Source organism: Capsicum annuum, chromosome 4 (assembly GCF_002878395.1).
Source record: "Capsicum annuum cultivar UCD-10X-F1 chromosome 4, UCD10Xv1.1, whole genome shotgun sequence".
Lineage (NCBI taxonomy): Eukaryota > Viridiplantae > Streptophyta > Magnoliopsida > Solanales > Solanaceae > Capsicum > Capsicum annuum.
This window is the reverse complement of record NC_061114.1, coordinates 122,389,898-122,406,612: the sequence shown is the minus strand read 5'-3', so window position 1 is coordinate 122,406,612 and position 16,715 is coordinate 122,389,898.

Here is a 16,715-nt window from a genome sequence, read left to right as displayed (position 1 = left end):
CATACAGAGAAATAATACACAAAATCTCACATATACACACACTCATTCATACATACACATACCTCACTGGAAAACGGAATTGATACTCATACTCACTGAAATTCACACTTAATGAATAGATACAACAACAACAACAACAAACCCAGTGTATTCCCACCTAGTGGGGTCTGGGGGGGTCCTTGTAGGGAGAGATTTGAGTGAGAGAGTTAAAATTGATAGAATGGAGGGAACTTGAGAAAGATCTAGTAAGTAAACTCCGAAATTGGCTTAGTTTCTAAGTTTTTCTGATGAAATCTTCACCAAAATTGGTTTTCTTTCATCGGTTTGATCAAACCAGTCTCAAAATCGTCTAAATCTCTTCATTTTCATTTGGTATCTTGATAAATCCAGCCAAAAAATGCTAGATTCATCGGAATCAGTGGTTATTTGGCAGATTCATGCGCTACCAACCCGAACCTCATCTCTTTTGCCACTAAAAAATCTAAACCAGCAACTAAACTAACCGATTCTGGAAAGATTTGGTTGAATTCGATGAGATCTCGAATACATGTTTTCTTGATTTTTGCAATTTCAGTTGCGAGTTGCTTGTTATCTCTTCTTTCTTGGGATTTAAATCTGTTCGGGTTGTTATTTCTCGATATCGAGTTGGATTTCATTCAGTGTTGAGGTGTTCTATTCAGGATTCCATGTTCAGGCTTTTTTAAACATTATTATCAAATAAATTAGTTTTTCAAAGGTTTATCCCTCAACTTTACTCTTTTATTATCTCAAATGTGTTTAACGTTCTGGTTTTTGTGATGTGGTTGCGAGCATATTTAAGCCATGTTGATGGTCTTTCTCTTTCTATCTTTAAAATTAAATAGTCGTATGATTGATAATTACGTTAATTGCGTGATTGATAATAAATTGGGATGGGATTCAAAAATCGAGGAAGTAAATATTAACTTATTTTGATCATTGATTATGTTTTTGATTTAAGACGAATGTAATTTTGTCAAACCCGATTGTGTCATGTTTAGGCCGATAATTGACAGAAAAACATAGGTTAGGTAGGCCGAGGCATCGAGTGAATCATTGGAGCGTAGTTTAGGATTAGTCTAGAATAAAGTAGGTCTAAATTTCTGCATTTTTATTTTGGTTTGTAATAATTGGACTGGACATTAACCTTTTTTGATTTTTATTTGTTTGGAGTGTTTGTGTGAGGTGTTTTAAGGTTTATTCACTTCATAGTATCTACTAGCCAATATACTCCACAAAGCGAACATGGTCGAACCACGGGACCAAGGGGTGTCCCTCGATCAATAGAATTTCTTAGCCGAAATCTCTGTTCGCGAATTAGTTTTAGAGTCAAACTATTTTGAAAAAGGATTTTCAAAGGTGACTCGGCACACCCAATTTATGCTAAGTGGAGACTCTAAGTTTAAATGTAAATAATCCTTTTCGAAACAAATTTTTATTTTTGTCACTTAATAATAAAAACTCTTTCAAACTTAAAATGAATCTTTTTGGTTTTGAAAAAGGGATGTGACAGTTATTCCAATTATTCGTCATCTTGGGGAAATGCCCCGATCCCTGTGATTTATCAAGTCAAATTTAGAAAAATTCCTCAACCTGACCTACAAGGTCTTCCAAAATTATTTTTATTCGATTAACCATTTATGCAATGCAATAGTTTAGGGGAGTAAGTCAAATCATGTGATCATCCATATTTCAAAGTCAATTATACAAGTGGATTGAGGGCAATAGAATTTCCCAAATCAATTCCAAACCAAGATTATCAATTTGGGGGAGAGCCTCGACTTCCATTCCATATTACTATACCCACGCACCCAATCAGCTCAAAAACAATCAATAAAGCATAAATAATGCATATAAAATCATAGGAACACTATTCAAACAACAATGATCCAAAACTCTTAACTTAAGTACCAAAACCAACATTTAAAACCACGTGAATATCAACATTTCATTCCATGAATAAAACAAAATTTTGTAGGAAAGATATACATGCATGAGAATATCAAGAATTTGGAGAAGACACCACACAAATTGACCCCTAGATGTTTAATCCCTTGAAAACCCTAATTGTTCTTGCTTGGTGAATTAGAGAGATTTTAAGATTAGTTTATGATTGTCTAAGTGATTAAAATAACGCACTTTAGATGTTTTATTGTCATGGGTTATGATTGGGAAAAGAGGGAAATGATGAAAGTAACCTCAATTAAAAGTGCAGGAAATTGTTTGCCAGTCATTACGGGTCACATCATGACTCGTGATGACTGGATACAAGTCGTTGCCTAGACTTATAGTCTAGGTAGTGACTCAAGGTAACCTTCACTGGTTTGTTCATTAGTCACACCCTATGACTCATGACCAGAATTTACGATTTGCAAGATACTAGTCGTACTCAGGACAGAAACTTTGGCTACTTTACTGGTTTGGTCATGATACCCTCTCTACGAATCATGATCGTACCTTACGACTTATGAGATGTCAGTTGTAGCCTGAGCAGTAATCTCAAAACTCAAAAATTTTAGAGGAAAAAATCTTGGGTGTTACATGAAGTGAATGGAGGCAATTGCTGAAGTAAAAGAATAGCAGACTTGTGTTGTGAAAAGAAAAGGTTAAAGTGGAGGTAATTAAGAAGAGAGAGAGAAAAGGAGGAGTGTAAGAGTGGTAAAAGGATTATGATGTTACGTCTTAAAAGGAAGTACAAAAATTAAAGAATAAAAAAAGGTAAAAACAATCACAAGCCATTAATGCAGGTAATACCAAGACTTTTTCATATGGAACGAAATCTTTATTCTAACAAGGGCTTTGTAAAAATATTTGCCAAATGATTTTCTGAATCAAAAAAATTTAGAGAAAAATCATCATTTTTTACATGATCTCAAATAAAATAATGTTTAATATTAATATGATTAGCTCTAGAACGATGCATAATATATTTAGATAAACTAATAGCACTGGTGTTGTCACACATTATAGGAACAAATTCAAAGGACAAATTTAAAACAAGTAATTGATGCATAATCCATAAAATTTGAGTACCACAACTTCTAACAGCTATGTACTCAGCTTCAGTAGTTAATAGAGCAATTGAATTTTGTTTTTTATTATGCTATGAAATTAGGGCACCACCAAGAATTTGACATGACCACTAGTGTTTTGCCTATCATTCTTATCTCCTAAAAAGTCAGCATCTGAATATCCAACTAAATCAAAATGTGAGGAATGAGGATAGCATAGTCTAATATCTTATGTCCCGATAAGATATCGAATAATTCTTTTGATGGAAATTAGATGAAAATCTTTGGGAGCCAACTGAAACCTTGCACAATTACACATGTTGAACATAATATCTAGTCAGCTTGCAGTCAAGTAGAGGAGTAATTCAATTATCCCTTTGTATGTCTTTTCATCACATCTTTTCCAGATGAGTCTCAGTCAAGATTTGTGGAGGGACTGATTGGAGTTCCATAAGATTTTTTTTTCTATACCAAACTTTTTTATGAGTACCTTTGTATATTTAGCTTGACTGATTAAGGTACCTTTGGGAGTTTGCTTGATTTGTAATCTGAAGAAGAATGTGAGCTCTCCCATGAGACTCATTTCAAATTCTCCTTCTATTAGATTTCCAAAATTCTCACTCTAGGAAAAGTTAGAGCTACCAAAGATAATATCATCAACATAAATTATCACAATGAGTAGATTAGAGTCAAGATTTTGAGTGAAAAGAGTTGTATCAATTTTACCTCTTTGAAAATTATTGTTTAACAGAAAAGTACTAAGCCTCTCATACCAAGATTTTGGAGCTTGTTTGAAACCATAGAGTGCCTTTGATAGTTTGAATACATGGTTTGGATAGGGTGGATTTTCAAAATTGGGAGGTTGTTTTACATAAACTTCCTCATGAATAAACCTATTTAAAAACACTCTTGACGTCCATTTGATATAATTTAAAGCATTTGAAGGCAGCAAAAGCTAACAAAATTTAAATTGATTCTAACCTCGCTACGAAGCAAAGGTTTCATCATAATCAATACCTTCTTATTGAGAGTAACCTTGAGCCATAAGTCTGGCCTCATTCCTGATAATCTTACCTTCTGCGTTTAATTTATTCTTGTAGACCCATTTGGTTCTAACAACTGAACAGTTGTTGGGTTTTTCAACTAGATTTTAGACTTGATTTCATTCAAAATATTCTAATTTTTACTTCATGGCCTCAACCCAAGACTCATTTCTGAGGGCATTATCAACCTTCTTGGGCTCGATTTGAGACACAAGATCAACAGACACCTATTTTCTTAATGAGGCTCTTGTCTAAATCTTATCATCTATATTTTTGATGATAAATTCATTTGGAAAACATGCATTGCTCCATTATCTTAGAACATTTAATTTTATTGTTTCATTAATGGTCGATGACTCTAAATATGTTATAGTCAACTCATTGATTGATGGTCCAGGAGTTATGTCCTCTTTGGCTCCTGACTGTAGATCCTTTACCTGTTCTTCATCAAAACTCAAACTCATGGAGAGTAATTAGTTTCATAAAATACAATATACATAGATTATTCAACAAATAGAGTCCATTTATTATAGGTTATGTAATCATGATGAGTAGGCCCAAGAAAAATACCTTTATCACTTTGTGGACGAACTTCCCTAAGTTATTCTTACCATTGTTGTGAATGAAGCATTTGCATCCAAAGGGATGAAAATAACTAATATTAGGCTTTTCCCTCTCCATAACTCATGGAGAGTTTTCTTTAGAACTGGTCTAATGATACATCTATTGAGGATGTGACATATTATGCTTACTACCTCTGCCCAAAAATGATCTGGTAGATTATGTTCCAGAAGCATGGTTCTTGCAATTTGTTACAGAAATTTGTTCTTACATTCCACCACACTATTTGTTGGAGAGATCGGAGAGATGAAAAATTTTGAGAGTATCCATTTTAAGCATAGTATTCCTCGAAAGCTTTATTTTCAAATTCTCATTCATGATCACTATAAACATAGGTGATGAAATCTCCTGCTTCTCTTTGTACTCTTCTATAAAATATCTCAAAATTAGTGAATGCTTCATGCTTATAAGAAAGATACATTACCCAAGTGAAATAAGAATAATCATCAATAATAACAAATACATATATTTTCGATCTTGGTGAGGCTAAACAAATCCATGTGGATTATTTAAAAAGGTTTGGTGTTACTGATAATATCTTTGACTTTAAATTATGTCTGAGGCTGCTTACCAAGTTGACAAGCATCACAGATATGTCCTTCTCAAATTTTAGCTTTGGCAGACCTTTCACCATTTCAAGTCTAAAGAGTTTCTTGATGGCATGCATACCGGCATACATGAGATTTCTATGACACAACCATGTGTTATTTATTTTCATAGAGAGATAGGTCAAAGTAGAAAATTTAGTATTATTAAAAATATAAATATTGTCAACACGTTCACTAAAAAGAGAAATATTTTTCATTTTATGTTTGATGAAGAAACTCTCGGCTTTGAAGGATGCTCCAAATCTCGTGTCACATAGTCGACTAATAGTCAGCAGGTTGTGTTTGAGTTTGTCTATGAGATATACTTTAATAAGTTTGCAAGAGGAGTTGAGTTTCACTGAGCCCACTCTAATAATTTCACCTTTGGCTTTATCACCAAATCTGACTGATCCTCCTTCTATTTTCTTTAGAGAACAAAAATTTTCTTTATTTTTGGTCAAGTGTTTGGAACATCCATTTTCGATGACCCACATTTCTTTCCTATAGCTTTTGCGGATATGTTCTTGCAAAATAAGAAGATTAATTTTATGTAGGTACCCAAGTGGTCTTGGATCCTTGAGGGTTAGATTTACTTCCCTTGGGTCGCCAAACCCACACACCTTTAGACCATTGTCTATAGTTGTAAAATTTGTACCCCTTCTTACCACAGGTGTAGCAGACTGTTCCTTGAAAAGAGAAAAGAGGTTTTAGCCGACTCAAACAAACTTGATGAGGAACTTGATATTATTTTAGAAGAATTTGATCTTATGGAACTGTGACTTGGTATTCTTTAATGTTGTTTGACCAAATTTTTGCATTATCAAGTTCTTCTTGAAGTAAGTCGGTTTTGATTTGACATGCTTCAAGTTTAATTATCCATTTCCTTCGTTCCTCTTTTAGATTTCTCTTTAATCGAGCTTCCCAATTTTATTTCTTGAGTAATTTTATTGTATCCATCAATAACTTTTTGAAGCTCGAAAATTATCATGTCAAGATTTTTTGAAAAATGTTGAAATTATGACAATTGTAGGGTCTTACCTCACTTGGTTCACCTTTTTCTATGAAGCATATGTTATCTTCTTATGTCTCTTCCTCAGTTTCATCTTTATCTCTCCATTCCCCAAAGTTTTTGTCTTTTTTGGATGATCTTCTCCTCAATTTTCGATAATTCTATTTAACATATTGAGGTTTCCCATAGTAATAACAGCGATCATTATTCCTTGTGAATTCATTGTTCTTGAGTCCGTATGGTCTCTATTGTCTTTGTTTCAATATTTTTCTTACTCGGCAATTAATGAGAGTTATTCCTTCATTGTTGTCTTCTTCTAGGGATTTCTCTTCTTCGATTGTTACGACATTGAAGGTCACTGGTTTTTTTCTTTCTTCCTTGTTGTACTTGTTAATAGGATTTTGTTCATGGGCAATGAGGTTACCTCTTAATTCATCATAGGTCAAATTGTGAAGATCCCCATCTTCTAGAATGACAGCTTTAGTTTCCCATGCTTTTGGCAGACTTCTTACAAGCTTTTGGACTTGCAAACTATTTGGATGGATCATTCACAAGGACTTCAATTCACATACAATTTTGCTGAATCGAGCAAACGTTGATTCCACGCTTTCATTTTCTTCCATTTTGAAGAGTTTGTTGACATTGACTAGAGCACTTATTCTCGCCTTTTTGACTTTGGTGGTTCCTTTGTATAATTTGTCACACATTTTCTTTGTGTTTTCACATGTTTATACCTTGTCATATTCTGCTCTGCTAACTGCATAAGAGAGTAAACTTATAGTCCTTGTGTTACTTTAAATTACCTCTTGTTGTTCCTTAGTGACTTTAAAGTTTTCAAAGTCATACACATCAACACTACTTGATTCCTTGTCTTTTTATTTTTCCTTGATTCCTAGAATGGGTTTTGGTACCTTATTAATGACAACCTAGGCTTGGAAGTCATTTGACTGAAGGAAAATTTTGAATCTTCTCTTCCAATGAGAGTAGTGATGTCCATTAAAGTATGGTGTTCTTATGGACGAGTGACTATATTAAAGGAGAACTCTTAAAATCTAATAGTTTGCCGTTGGATCTTTGCTCACGTGTAGTTAAGCAACACTAATTATGAGACCTTAAAAAGGGGGAAAGGGTGAATTGAAATTTTTTCTGAGTCGACTGGTAAGGCTTAACAGTCGACTCACCTGAAAATAAGTATACTTAAATAGAACAGATTTAAGATTAATTATGCAAGTAAGTAAAATAACAACACAAAGATTTATCCTAGTTTGGAACACTAATATGGTGCCTACTTCCAGCCCTCTTAGGTTTCAATAGTTTCCTTAGATCCTTCAAAGTAAAATGGAGTACAGATGTAACAAACAAGTTCTGAAGCTTATTTTTGTATTCAGATCTTGTGACAGAGCCTCAGCTGGTATGACTAAGTTAACTCGATCTTTTCTTTTGTAATAATTGTAAACAAAAAAGTACAAAGTTTTATCAAGACAAAGATTAAGACACACTAAGAATTTTTTGTGAAGTTACATGAGGTCTTCGGTCTTCAATCTTTTCCTTTATAGCCTTCAGCTATTTCGGCTTCTTTGATCTATAAGGAAATCCAAGGGATTTTTTCTTAATCAAGGATTTTGAATTTATTCCTTGGGTGAGGATTGCACCATATGGTACGTCCATATCAAATATGTCAATATGTGTGGTAAAGTCTTCTTGTCTCGAATTTAAGCTCACATCCATACATGTCCATATCGTATATATGTCCATATAGAGGGTGTGATCTTCTTGATGTGAGAGATGTGATTGTGATTGATTTTCAGTCATCTCCTTTATTCTTAAAGACCTAATGGGATCCTTGATTGATGTATTTCCAAATCCAACATCTGCTCTTTGTAAGTGGGTACTTTTTTTCTTGCAAGTGAGGATTACTCAAGATAATCTTCCATATGTTTCTTCTGAGAGATCTTCTTTGATTTGGTTGTACCTGCAAATATTTATTTATTAGTTTGTCGTTATCAAAACATATTATGTAAGTATGGGGCTAACATACCTAATCCATCAGCTTGGAATATGGTACAGCTTCTTAAGAGATCATACAAACCCTACAAGTTGGAATCGGCATCCTCATTATCTAGATTGATAGGCTTTTTTTGCCTTTTCTCTATGTTTATATTTGTCGTGTTCAATTCAAGAGGTGTTTAGTCATCCAAAAGAGTGGATCTCACCCCAGATCCCCTAGGTATCACGTCACTAGAATTAGGAGCGTGCTCAGGGACATTGTCCCCCATACGGTCATCATTGTCATTTTCCATGACCTATTTTTCTATAAAGCAAAAACACAAAATCTAATAAGAAGAGAAATGAAGTTAAAAACCCACACAGTGCCCTGGCCCCACGGTGGGTGCCAAAATATTTACCATTGTTTTGACAGTTAAATTTATTTATGGGTCAAGAGCATGCCTTATGGTCTAAACTTATGGTTAGCAGTAAATGTTTGTAGAAAAAGTAAATAATGTAAATAGAAGACAAAACAAATTGAACAAAGTAAATATTAAGAACAAATTTGTAACTATAGAAGAGCACACAGTCCTTCCAGCTATAGACAGGATATGATTGAGCTCGTGCATACTAGCAAGAAATAGTAAAATAGCTAAAGGAAATAAAGAAAGCTTAAGAACCAAGCTAGATATATTTTATTGCTTCTGATAGAGATGAGCAAAAAACATATACTTTACAATTAGGGAATGAGTGCCTATTTAAAGGGTATAGAGATTGCCCTTTGACCAATGGGATAGCATTATTTTCTGAGGCCATAGTATCTAATGATTGGTAACCACTTGACCTTGAGTCTTTGGGGATGTCATCCCTATATTGTGTGTCTGATATAGTTCAGCCAAGAGTTGCCTACACACGTGAATAATCTGACACCACATATTTTTATTTTTGCTTTGCACACAGTCATTATTATTGATCCCCTTTGTCCACTTTGGTGTTGTTTAAGAGGCCATTTCTTTATGTCGAGATCATTCTTGAAATGATACCGTCATAAGCCAATTCACATTATACCCAACCCGAATCAGCCGGTCTCTTTCAAAGCTATTTTACCCCATATAATTGTGACATATAATATCAATTCTATTATTAAAAGACAAATAAGAATCACTTTGTAATTATATGAATAAAACATGTTTAAGTAATCCCCCATTCCTTTTTATTAGTGTAATATCTAAGAATATATTTTTCTATTTATATGTTCATTTTAATAAATCAAGAATTTTTTTTTCAATTTTAAACCCTTATATTATATATAGATTTTATTCACACTTTATCTTATATATAATTCTTATGAGTTTAGTCTGCTTATGTGTCTACTAAGTATCACGTATTTTGGTATTCATACTACACTTCTGCATCTTTTTTCATGATACAAGTCTTAGTACGAGTAATCGTTATTGAATTTGTACTTGTTTGGGACTCTTTTCTTTAATGATTTGGGGTGAGCTTTTGGCGTGTAGAGTTATGTCATCTCCTTATATACATACGTACATACATACATACATACATACATCCAAACATACATACATACATATATATATACATGTATATTGAGTGTGTGTGTGTATGGGCCCTTGTAATATATATATATTACATATTTGACCCACTTACTCTATGGACATGTTTTTTTACTGGCCTATTACTTGTTACTTGTCGTTCTAGGCGATGGGGTTCGACTTACCTACGAGTGGGTCATAGTAGGTACCATCATGGACCAAATTTTGGAGCATAACACATAAATAGAAGTATATTGAAACATAACAAGAGTTAAATCCTTTATCCATCATGGAGATAAATCCTTTATCCAAAAAGTGAAATAATTTAAAATGTGATTTAAGAGTTAAAACTAAAACTAGAAGTAAGACTTAACTGACTGTCTATCTATGAAGCCTATAATTATGTCTAAGTATTATCTACTGGGACAAGGCCGCTGACATACCTTTATTAAAGCAAAACTAGAAACTGCTAAACTACATACTAAACCCTTTGAAAGTGTAACGCCCCAAGAACCTATCCCGAGATGTCACACAGTGCTTAAGGCCATACGTGGCCTCAAGCTACCCTTCTAAGCCTATTATCACTTTCAGAACTCACTACAACACTAATCATTTTAAAATAGGGAAGAATAATCATGTCATGAGCATACTGTGATATGAAGAAATACTGTCCTGTACAAATAAAATACTGAAAGTTCTGTACATACTGGTACTCTAGTCTTACAAAGCCTCTACTACAAAAGACTGAGGAGCCATTGGGACAGATCCCCAACTGACTCGCCTAAACTGAAAAGAAACAACCATCTACTATCAAGGACAAAAATCAGGGATATAGGTCCTCGAACCATGATGACTCACCAACTAAAAGAATGTAGATGGAGGTACTTAAAGATCACTATTGCTGCTGAGACTGAGCACCTGAACCTACATCATGAGAAAATGTAGAACATAGAAAAGTATGGGAATCAGTACTTGGGATTATACTAAGTATGTGGGGGTGTATGCAACACTTTTAAACAATATCATAAATGTAAAATAAAGTCATGTATGCTGATAATAATGACTCTCTTCGCTTGAATTTCCTGAAACATAGTTTCCATAACTCATCGATAATAACACATGCTTCACAAATCTCATAAATCATTAGACTCAACTCAAACTCTTTAAGTCATGACTTAGAGTGACTCGGTAACTCAAGAAACTTAGACTATTATGGACTTAGGAGTTTTTTAAACCGACATAAACATATGAGCTACATGGAGTCCAGCGTTTTGCCCTCCTAAGGAAGGAACCCCACATTGGCGGGAGCGTTATACTCTTGCCAGGGAGTATAACCTCAAACTCATCTCTATGATCACAAACTCGAAACTTTGACCCTCAAATCTCAATCCTACGGTGGCACGTAGTTATGAGGAAGTAGGATGCATTGAACCCACACTTCTCGTTCGGTGCTAAATACTCCTCCCAGACTCAGCTCAGAACGCGTTAGAAAATCCACCTTAATCAACTCAAGGGTCTATCATGAAGACCAAAACATAAATATTTCTCATCTGTAAATCATAATCAACTTGTGGATTCCTAACTTGACTCAAACTCAAAACAATCTTTCTCGACATCAAGTACACTTGCTTATTAAATCATATCAAGTATCAAGGCTTTAAGAAAACATCATAGAACTTATTATTGACTCTCAAGCTCAATATCAATATATATTCAATAATCAAACTTCTCAAGAAAAAGCATAAACCATGACACTTATGTTAAATCACTTAGAAATCATCATCTCATGATAACAATATACAACTCATGGCATAAATTCTCAATTTAAGAAATAAAACAATGAAATAGTCATATATATCAATCTTGAATAGCTCAATTCTCATAAATCATTGATAAAGTAATTTGGGTGTAAACCCACTTGCAAGGATCATGAAATTCCAATAGTAAAAATCAATTCTTTGGGCACAAGAATGAAAGGATATTCTTGTTCAAGCCCCACATACCTTGATTATTATTCGGGATGAATAAACTTGCTATAGACTTCTTTTCTCACTTCTTGCGTTAGAGATCTTAATGTTCTTGACTTGGAATTTTTAAATCTTGAACTAATTTGTGAAAGCCATGGCTTAATGTTGAGATGTTTAGACAAGAATTGGATTGAATTTTGGAGAGAAACCCTAGAATTTTAGAGAAGATGGAAGAGGAAATGAGGATTTTCTCCCTCACTTATATATATATATATATATATATATATATATATATATATAAATGGTAAGGATGGGTAGAAAAGACCAAAAATACCCTTGAGTAAATTCTAGAACAGAGCTTGATTTTTTGCCCTAGCACGACGCGCCAGGATCGCGGTCCTTCAGTGGAATTGGACAATTGGAAAACTACTCAGTGGCGCAACGCGGTGAAGTCGCATTTGCCACCTTGGTCGTGACCTAGAAGGGCACCGCAACACGGTGGAATCGCATTGGTGAACTAAAATTTGACAATCCTAAAATTGAGCCTTAGCGCGACGCATCAATATCACGGAGGGTCACTGAAAAATGACAATTTTCATTTTGGCTGGCTCCGCGATGCGCTAAAGTGCCAGGTGGTACACTGTCTCACTAAAATGCCTTTAACTCTTCACCCGAGTGTCGGATTTGGGCGAATTTGGTATCGATGGAAAGCTTATTCAATTATCTACATGGAAAAAAGTAGAAATTAGATAAATACAACATGGTATAAACATCAATCACTTTGGAAGTCATCCATATTCACTTAAAAGATAGATTTAGGCTTAAGAAACAATCAGGGTATTACAGAAAGTAAGGAGGGCGCACCAATAGATGAATGAAGAATCTAGCATGGCATCATATCTTGAGCATAGGTACCTAAGTTTGCATCATAAAAATATGCAACGCCAAATGACTTCAAGTATGTGGAATGTACTGTATGTAATAAAGCTAAATGAAACATGAAATAGAGATATGACTATTTTATAATATAATTGTATTATTGAGACATAAAGGAAAATGTATGACAAGGTTAGGAGATGGATTGTACAACTAAATCTTAATAGAGATTGAATATCTGAATCATAAGATAAATGTATAATTGAATCATAAAAGAGTTTGAATATATGAATTATAAGATAATTGTATTATTAAATCACAAAATATACTAGATATATAGGTTCATAAGGATTTTCAAAAAGGTTTCCTTTTGGGGAAAATTATTTTTTCTGAAGAAAAGTTTTCTGGAGGGGATTTTCTCAATAGTGATATACACCATGTGAGCTTATGAAGTTCAGTCATCACCCGATTAGAAGATCATCATATACCTTGAAAGGACATAGGGTGTTTAATTTCTATGGATCTATTCTAAGCCAAAAGGCAGGGACTTAAAGAGGAGTCACCCGAACTAATGGTACAATTTTATCATACGTTGGCACACATAGTTTTGGGTATTCATTATCTAAACTCATACTTTTTCTGTTACCAATAGTCCTCCAAAAACATACTATTATGCGCATATCATTATCTTTGAAAATAAATAGAGAACCAAGTTCTTAGAACATGACGTGGAGCCTTGCACTCAAAATTATAATTTTTAGTTCATTCTAGTGAACCTTGCACTCAAAACTATAGTTCTTTTTTCATGCTACTGAGCCTTGTACTAAAAATCATAATCATGTCATTGAGTTCAAGTTTTCAAGACAAAATATATCCTTTTCATAAACATTTAAACTTCATAATTTAATCTTGAAAAAATTCATGAAGTGAGGTATATTCAAGAAATTGAATCCTTTAATATGGGTACTTGAGAGTTCGTCAAGAATCAAGGAAATCATGACTTAAGAATCAAATCTAGCCCTATGTTTTTCACAAAAAACACTACAATCATGAGAAATATATTCATGAGGAAAGAATATGACTTTCCCGTAAATAAAGGGTAGCCTTACATACCTTTCTTGTTCCTACTTAATGGAGGGTGCTAGAACTTATAGAAGAATTTTGAGAGATTTGTTCCTCTTGAATCTTTAGTGTAGTTTTTCTTTAAAATTCTCAATACTTCTAAGCTGATATATTTATAGAGGTGTAGATAACTCTGAATTCTTTCTAAATTCAAACTTGAAATTAGAAAAATTTTGCCTGTAACACCCCTAGTTATCGTGTTGCCTAATGCACTGCCTAGGTACGGCATTGAGGAGCCAAGGCTGCCTGATGCCCCTCTGAAATTGGATGGCCAAGGCGGTGTGGATACCATAGCCTTGTCCGAGGTGGTTCCCTAGCCTTTACTATGTCATCCTGACTTGATTTTCCCCTACTTTCTCTATAGCTTGCTCATGACTAATTTCTAACCAATATTTGGGTCAAATAACTTAACTTTGGATCTTCAATATACATGCATGATTGTGTGATACACTTTTATTTAGAAGAATATCATTTTTATGTATTTAGAAATAAGTTAGCCTTATGATATTCACATTACCCTTAATGAAATAATTTCTAGTCACACAAACGTTTATGACAATTTTTTTATCACACTCAAGTTTTAGAAGTCTTGTAACTCCCTCTATTGACACAAAATTTAAGCTAGAAATGAAAATTTATAAATTTGTAGTTCAAAACAAGGCATGAATATTTGTGAGACTGTAAAAATCATTTCATGAAAGTAAAATTAAAAAATCTAAGTTAAATTATCTCTAACTTTAGCTTGTACATTTAGACCTTCTATTTTGTTTTAACATACGGGAAAGGGACAAATATACTCCTGCACTATGATAAATTATATGTATATACTCTCTGTTATACTTTGGGCACACATATGCCTCACTAAAAATTAAAACATGAGGGGTTTAATTTATTTAATGTTAGTTTTTGGATGTGGTATGGACTGCGTACATTTACCCTCTCCAGACCCCACTATGTGGGAATATACTGAGTTTGTTGTTGTTGTTGTTGTTTTGAAATTAGCAGTAGTGGAGTGGAATTTGTGGTTATATTTTTTGGTTAAAACTTACACGCATCGGGTGTATACGTAAAGTCAATACATGTATGCCATGTGATTGAATTTAGAATTCAATGTTACTTAATCATAATTAATTAAATTGTAGTTTACTTAATTTAATTAATTAACCATGATAAAGAACATTAGTTTGGTGTACACACTAAGTGCGTGTGTAATTAGTTGTTGTTCAATGTATTGTTGTTATTGCTAGTGTATTATTGTTGGTGTTGGTAATGAAGAATTAGAAGAGGGTTGTTATTCCTAGTGGATGTCGCTATATTGTGTGTGTATATCGTTATAGGGGTGAAAAAATGCATCTACTAGATATGTGTCTCTTGAGTTTTAATTAGAACTTGGTCGGGTGATGGATTTATTTGGTAGGTAGTGGGTTTGGGTTAAATATTTGTGATAAGAAATTAAGACGAAAAAGGGATTAAAATACCTTTGAACTATGATAAATGATACGTATATATCATCCGTCATATTTTGAACACACATATGCCCCTACCGTTAGTGTGAGGGGCATACACATATCGTTTTATTAAGGGTAAGAGCATGTGTGTATCCAAAATATAACGAAAGATATCTACATATCATTTATCATAATTCGAGGATATATTTGTCTCTTCTCCGTTCCGTTTAGTATATAGGCCATTTGAACCCGTCCTTTTAATTAATAAAACATATATTACTTTGATTACACATGCCAAACAATCCTAAATTATTTCCACCACTCGTAAAGTAGTACCTATTCACTAAAGGAGGAGGATTTTTTCAAAAAATGAAGAGATAAGAGTAAGATGAGGAGGTGACAAAAAAGTCTCTAAATTAAAATTAGTGACAACTTTAATCAGTTAAGATCAAAGCTTCATTTAAATTTTGATTAAGTGTAATTTTAAAAAATTTTAATTTTTAAAAAGTCCTCCAACTCTAAATTTCAAATTTTACAATTTCCCCCCTTTTCTTATCTTTCAATCTTTCTTCTTTTGTTTTTCTTACTCTCTCTGAATTTTTTTTCTCCCCATCTTCTTCTTATTTTTTTCTCTCTCTAGATTTTTCCTCTTCTTCTATCTTCTCTTCTTCTTTATCTTTCTCTTTTCATTTCATTCTTCTTTCTTTTTTAATTTTCATAGACTATTTAAAAAAAACTAAAAAATTTGAAAAGAAAATTTTTGATTTCTTTTAAAAATGAATGAAGAAATAATTCAGCAAATTCAGCAACTACGAGAGTTGCTTCAGCAACTACGGTAATTGCTGAAACAACTACTATTAGTTGTTGTGTTACAATAATTATTGAAGTTGCTGCAGCAATTATCGAAATTGCTGCAGCAACTATCAAAGTTGTGCAACAACTATCGAAATTGCTGCAGCAACTTCGGTTGTTGCTGCAGCAACTATCAAAATTGTTGCAGCAACTTCGTCTGTTGCTGCAACAACTTCTATACTTAATTTCTGAAAAAAATGGTTAGAGGAGGAGCCCACGAAAAAGTGATAATTATGATAAAAATAGAGGTGTTGGTGCTGGTGGTGACGCCGAATGAAAAGATGATATTTGTTATGGTGTTGATAGCAATGGTGGTGGAGGAGAAAAAAAAATAGGCGATAGTTATGTAGAGGAAGGAATTAATGGTGAATCTAGAAGAGGTGGCAATGGTAGTGATAATGACAGTGGAGGAAAAGGAAATGGCAACGGCGACGGCAACAAAAAAGGTGTGAAGGAGGAGGAGTGATGGTGTAGGAATCTTTGTGTAAATATGGTGTAGGGATCTTTGTGTAAATATTGTTATTGGGTTAATGATTTTTTAATGGTTTTATAAAAAAAAAAAATATTGAGTTATTGATTCGGTTTGATTTTTTATTACTGGGTTATTGGGTAAACCGATAAC